The sequence below is a fragment of the Rousettus aegyptiacus genome, unplaced genomic scaffold, assembly GCF_014176215.1.
Source record: "Rousettus aegyptiacus isolate mRouAeg1 unplaced genomic scaffold, mRouAeg1.p scaffold_m13_p_1, whole genome shotgun sequence".
Lineage (NCBI taxonomy): Eukaryota > Metazoa > Chordata > Mammalia > Chiroptera > Pteropodidae > Rousettus > Rousettus aegyptiacus.
Genome location: NW_023416284.1, coordinates 31,663,916 through 31,670,942, shown reverse-complemented (window position 1 = coordinate 31,670,942; position 7,027 = coordinate 31,663,916). Strand labels below are relative to the sequence as shown.

Genomic DNA, 7,027 nt, shown 5'->3' with positions numbered 1-7,027 from the left:
GTTTTCTCTCTGAAATGGAAACCTTTCCTCAGTCAAAACACAATTGAAAGAGCTAACATATAAAGTTTTGTATATTATACACAGTCATTTTGAAAAGGCCTGATTAATTTTTTATTTCTTCGATAAACACTTTAATTTTAATAAATACATTCTGAATTACATCCTATACATTTATACAATTGATAAGAGCTTTTCTTTCCCTGAACTAAATCATATAGAAATACACATCCAATAGACTTCTTTGGTAGGTCACAGAAGAATTGCTTTGAACTTTGCTGGGTATAGTGCTTAATTTACTGGGCCTTGAATTTGTCGTGAAGGAAGTATACAAAGGTGAAAACAAACCAAGCAAAAGAAAACAAAATTAAATCTCTCAAAAAGGTTTTGAATGAGTAATTTTTTGTCCCCAATCTTGGTTAATTTGATTCATACCAATACATATAAGTCTCAAATATATTTATTTTTATTTGTAAAACCTGTCTTCTGTGACCATTTAGTTTTTCCACTGGGAACTTTTTATAGCACAATTTTTGTGAGCCTGAAGTTTAAAGAGGTTTGTTTTTTCTTCCCCTTTATATCCAGAAGCAAGTCTGTTTAGAATAGATTAGCTGATTAGAACACCTGACTCAAAATGGAACAGCCGTGAATTTGCCTAAAGATTCAGAAATTTGGCTGGGGGACTACGATTCTTACCAGACTTTAGATGTCAGCAAACACTTCAGGGTTGCAGCAAGAAAGAAGATAAAACATAACAAGGCTTAATGGCTTTCGCTGTGGGGATCTCTGGGGGCAGCTAACATGGAATTATTTGCTGAACACATGATAGACTCTTTGTTACTTGTCCAACTGGATTCACTGAAGCCTGTTAACATTCTCTTTTGTGAAACAGAAAATAGCCATTAGCTACTCACCAGTACACATGGGAATGCGGTGGTCTGTGGTTCAGTTAGGGTCTGTCTGCAGAGAGCGAGTCAGCATGGTCTGAGATGATAGTGGAGTCAAAGGAGCTAGGTTATCCATTAAGACCCCTGTCACAGGTTGGATTCCAACTCTGAGGCTGGAGTTTAGTGTGCAGGATGTTTATTATGGAGTGGCCTGGATCCATACCTGTGGGAGGAGGGATGTTATATATTTTTTTTATTGTAAAATATATATAACAGTACAATTTTAATCATTTGAATGTGTACAATTCCATGGCATTAAACACATACACAATGCTGTATACTCATCACTACTATCCATACTCAAAACTTTTTCATCATCCCCAACATAAAAACTCTGTACCCTTTAAACAATATATCCCCCATCCCCCGACACCCACCACCCCATAACCTCTATTCTACCTTCTGTCTCTGTGAATTTTCCTATTCTAGGTACTTCATATAAATGGAATCATACAATATTTCATACTATGTCCGGTTTATTTTACTAAGCATAATGTTTTCAGGTCCATCCATATTGCAGTATACATCAAAATTTGATACCTTTTTATGGCTGAATAATATTCCTTGTGTATATATACATTTTGTTTATCCATCCATCTTCCTTATTTCCTTCCAGTGATACCTCCACAACCTCATAACTTAGCAGCCCCTAGACCTTTACTCTCTTCCTGTTGCCATAACGACCTTTCTAAAATGAACAGTAAGATGCTCCCTGGATATATTCATTGCCCTTACTCGCCCTCCCCAAACCTATCCCATTCTGAGCTACATCGTGGAGCCCAGTTCCTACTGGCATTCTTTGTGCTCAGGATTGTCTCTACTTACTTTTCCAAGCTGATCTGCTTTCTACCCTTACACATCTGATGCTTCAGCCACACCAAATATCTCTACCCCAGACAGGCCATGCCCTTTTACTTACTTGTCTTGCTTTATGCTGTTTCTTCTGCCTAGAATATAATTCATTCCATTTTTCCACCCAGAAATTTATAGTCACCCTTCAAATTTCGAGTTAAACATCATATCTATGAAGCTCTCCCCAACTCCACCAGGTAATTTGTTTTCCCAAAATGTTTTGTTCCTACCTCTAATTTCAGTCCTTATCACAATGTACTGCAATAACTTGCTTTCTAGCCTGCCTTTATTTAATCAGATTGGCCTTTTCTTGGATTGTACATTTTTTTTTTGCATGTTTGTTCTATGTGCCTGGATACTGGTAACATTCATAAAGAACGCTGCATATGAGAGTAGCATGATGGGGAGAGGCCTGAAGGTGGAATCAGAATTCAGGCTCAAGGACCAACTTCACCACTGAGTGGCAGGTCTCGGACACATCACTTCACCTCTCTGAGTTTGTTCCTTCATTCGTAAATAATTCAACATCCTAGAGTGATATGGAGAACTAAATGAGATAATTGATGTGGAAATGCTCTTTATAAAATAATGGTGAGGGTTTTAAAAAGTATCAGTATTATTAGTTTTCATGTACTTTTCTTCCCAGATAAATTTACACTCCTACAAGGAGCTCCCAGTTTTGTGAATTATTTCCTTAAAAATAAATAACAAAGAGTCTGGATGTAATTGTGGAGCAAATAATTCATTTGAGTTGTTTTTACATTTGGTTTGTTTGTGTAAATGTTTAGAAATACAGGGATGCAGAGTTAGGCAATAAAAGAAAGAACTTTCTAATCATCAGCGTAGTCCAGTGGTGAATACTCTGTCTCAGCAGGAAGTAAGTTCCCCATCATGGGAGGTATATAAGCAGAGCTGGCTAACCTTACCTGTCAGGGAGGCCGTTCACAGAAATTCCGACCTGGGCTAAGGAAGCCGAACTAGCTGACTCCTGAGGTTCCTTCCCATTCTGAATTATATTCTAAAATTTACATACAAACCATACTGAGAGAAAGACCAAAGCTTTTGTATTTTATTCAGAAGATAAAGTATAAAGATGTTTTCTTTTTTCTTCTTCTTTAAGTGAAAGTTGTATATTTTATGTAAGATCATAGTAAATAAAATCTGATGTTTCTACTTTGTGAGTTCTGGCTAAAGCTGAGATTTGATTTTGAAATATGAAAGTAAACTGTAACTAGCTCAATTTAAGTCTCTAGGATTTATATTTATATATAACCTTTAGTGTGCTCCCAACTTTTCACCCTGGAGAAAAGAAGAAATTTCAGTAACCTGACGTAGGGCTGGAAGTCTGGGGAGACAGTAGTTCTAGGTTAATGGAAAACTGACACTTTTGCCCGGGCTTCTAAGCAGTGGTCACCCCCTTCGAACCGATGTGAACTCTCACGCCCCGGGACAAAGCTACGGGTCTCACATATTAAATTGAGTGCTTTTGTGGTCCCAGCTCAATTGCAAATCACCCTTAAAAACATTTCTTCATGGTATTTTTAAGAGCGCTCTTTGTTTTAAACATCATCCTCTCACACACAGTCCAAAGCTGCTTCTTAATGTTGTTATTGCTCGTGGCAAACCCATTTCAAATCTCTGGAAACTACTTTTTGGTGTTTTACTATTTGTGCTGTTTCCACTCGAGTGTGCTGGCATGTGGCATGCGGCCTGCCCTCTACTATCACCCACTGCCCCAAGGAGACAAGTGTGGAAATGAATCAGAAGCACACAACGTCAGCATTAGATTGCTCCCTAGACTTCCTCTAAACGAATTCGAGCTTTTGCACCTCTCAGTAAGGGTGATGAAACTGAGGGATGAGGGTAGGGAGTGTCACAAAGCAATTCGTAGCAAAACTAAGCTAGGACACGAGCACCTTCAAGTCTTAGAAGACTCTCCGAGTTCGGCGTCCCCAGAAGCAGTACGTGAAACCAGATGCAAGTACAGTAGTTTATTTGGGACGCTTTCCCAGGAAACACCAGCAGGAGAGCGCGGGAGTGAGACAGGGAAGGGGCGGTGTACGCTATTTAAGATGTGGTAGTGAGCAGCTTAACTCTAGGTGACTGGGGCTCAGTCATCCAAGAACCTCTGGAGATGGTTCAGAACAAGCCTCTGGGTTGTCCCAGGTAAGGGACAAGGAACTAGCAGTGCTCATCTACCAACTCTTCTTGGTCATTGGTTGAGGCCTTGAATACCCCAGCACTTCCAGCCTGTTCTATACAGGGGGCTAAGCATTTTTTCTTTTTTTTTTTTTTTTTTTTTGCATCCAGAGAAAGCCTTCAGGAGAGGGTTGCAGGGGCTTTCAACAGGAAGTGAACAACAAACAGGACGTGTGAGCGCCTAGGGACATCATGGGTGGGACAGTGACAGCCTCTGCTACAGTGGTCAAATGCTCATCGTGTCCTCTCCCTGGTCAGTAAACCTCACCGCCTTAGAGGCAAGAGGCTCACGAAACATGATTTCTAAGGGGAAATGGAACGTATAGGGTTGGTATTTGTAAATGAGTAAATACCTTATTTCACTCTGCATGCACTTTTGTACCTTAACCACCTTTGCATACGCTCTTCCTCTTCTTTGCATGACTTCTGCTAGAAAACTCCTTTTCATCCTCCAAAGTTCAACTCCAGTATAAATCTTTCTGCTGTGTCCTTTCCTGATTGATTCCTCAGGAAATCATGGCTCCCCGCCCCTCCCTGCCCGCTTCGGCTGTGCCCATGTGCTCTGCTTCTTCGTGTGCCCATCTCGCCTGCTAGTAATAGTAGTCATAACAGCTAATGTTTATTGAGTGCTTTAATTATAAGCCAGATACTATTTTAAATACTTTATGGGAATTAACTCATTTAATCCTCTAACGACTCTGTTAAGTAGCTACAATTACCATCTCCATTGTGTAGAATAGAAACTAAGAGACAGATTCGGCTACTTTCCCAAAATCGTGTGGTCAGCAAGTGTTAGAGCTAAAATTATTTCCAAAATTTCAGATTTCTAACTCCCTGCTCTTAACCACTGCATAGAACAGCCTGGACTTGGCTGGGGTTAAGACGGGAGCCCAAGGGCTGAACCTTGGGGGGTATTTCTAGCAGGGGCTAATGCCAGGCTAGGAAACACTGTCTGCAGAGAACCTTAAAAACAAGTAGATGATACAAGATTTGCATTTTACAAAGATCACTCTCAGTATAGGGCATAGAGTGAACTGGAAGGGGAGAGATTGAGAACAGAGATAACAGATGCGATAATCCAGGTAAGAGATGGTGAAGTCCCAAGTTTAGCAGAGAAACTCCTCCCTGAGCTGACCTCTGCTGACCTCCCAGCCACTGCGCCAGCCACTCCCCAACATGGCAGGGCTACCACTCATGGATGTGCAGGTGGTGCCCTGCACAGGCGCCCCTGGCCAAGACAGCATGTAGGGGCAGAAATGCACCGTGAGCTCTGGCTGCCACCTGTGAGCCCCTGGTGAGGAGTCACATGCTTCAGAAAGAAAGGGTACCTTTTGTTCACTTGCATGAAGAAGGCAGATGGACTAGCAGTGGCCCCGCTCACATGACCCTCCCGCCCAGACATTTTAAACTACTCTTTGTTTCCTGCTTGTGTCATGATTTTCCCATTTCTGTGCTTTGCTAAGTATTTGGTTTCCTCTGCTAAGGATGCTCTTTTACTCATTCATTAATTCATTCTTTCATTTGTTCATGTAACATATTTTTTTAGTACCCATCATTACCAAGTTTTCTAGGTAATGGGAACTCAGGGAGGTGGGTAAAGATGAGTATTAATAAAATATCACTTGGAGTCTATGGCCATGCCACCCTGAATGTGCCTGATCGTGTCAGATCTCAGAAGCTAAGCAGGGTCGGGCCTGGTTAGTACTTGGATGGGAGACCACCTAGGAATACTGGGTGCTGTAGGTGTTAAAAAATAATTCTCTTAAAATATCAGTTAGACACTTTCTTTGAAGGGAAATTTAGGGGACCATGAGATTGTATGTTGGGTGCTGAGACTTACTTGCTCTGGGCTGCAGGTAGCCCTGGTAAGGTCATCCACTAAGACAATATGGCTTCTCTTAGGACATACATGACTTTTATGTTGAGATGAAAGGAACAAGTAGGAATTAACCAGGCAAAGAGGGCAGGGAAGGAGGGGAACCATCTTGCTGCAGTTCTACTATTTTTAACAGCATGCTCATGAGTCTTCAGGTTAGAGGAGATGGGTCTGGAACCCAGACGAGACTCCACATAACAAAGGGAGAGAAAACTGAGGAGGGGGCCCCAACCTGGAGGACTGGGGAGAGGTGAGAATCTGCTGGACGGGGAGACTGAGAACCACAGCCGGCAGTAGGGGACTGAGAAGACCTGGGGAGATTCTTATAGCAGGATGCCGAGGAGCTTTTGAAGAGAGGGAAGTTCAATAACTAATTTTAAATTGTGCTTCTGTGGTTTACAATTTTCCCCCTCCCCAAAACTGCCACACAAAGAACTCGTGGTTTGGGGGAAAATCAGGGGAGAAAGCTGAATTCCCAGAAGGCATCTACAGGGAGCATGAGAAGAGCACAGCCATGTGACGTGACACGGATGGGGTCAGGTGGTCAGTGGATGGAAGTTTGGAGGCAGCGGCGACAGGAGGTATTCATAGCATCGGCTGTACTTTAAACTTCAAAGAACTAGAATTTTATTCGTTTTCAATTATGAGGTGTGATGACAAAAGATAGCATTAAAGAGGATCCGATGAGAGTAGGGCCCATAGATAGAGATGCCTGTGTCTTCGGTAAGGGGATGGGGCTGCGGTTTCATTCTAAACATCTGAGACTCAGTGTGTAAAGTCCAGCTGAAGGAGATTGCTCTCCACCAGCTGGCTCCCCACGTCACATCCCAGCCGGCCACAGCAGACAGCCAGGACCTTGGAGAATTACTAATGCAACGTTTATCAAACACCTGTTACTTTCAGGGAACAAAGTCACTTGGACCACAGTCCCTGTTCCCTACCCCTTGGAGGACTCAATCTAATGGGGAGACAAACATCATAGTACAGTGGCCGGTGCTGCCACAGAAGCAGGTTCAGAGGATGTAGGAACACGAGTGGGACCTTGGACTCAGTTTAGGGCACCAAGCAGCTTCCTGGAGGAAGGACAGCTCAGTAGGGTCATGATGTTTTCCAGGGTAGGCAGACACCTGCCAGGCAAAGGGACAAAGGCACAGGT

General features: G+C 42.4%; 1 pseudogene; it reads left to right on the top strand.

Moving 5' to 3' along the window:
- The first annotated feature begins 5,622 nt into the window (after positions 1-5,622).
- LOC118605388 lies at positions 5,623-5,741 on the top strand (annotated as a pseudogene).
- Positions 5,742-7,027: the final 1,286 nt, after the last annotated feature.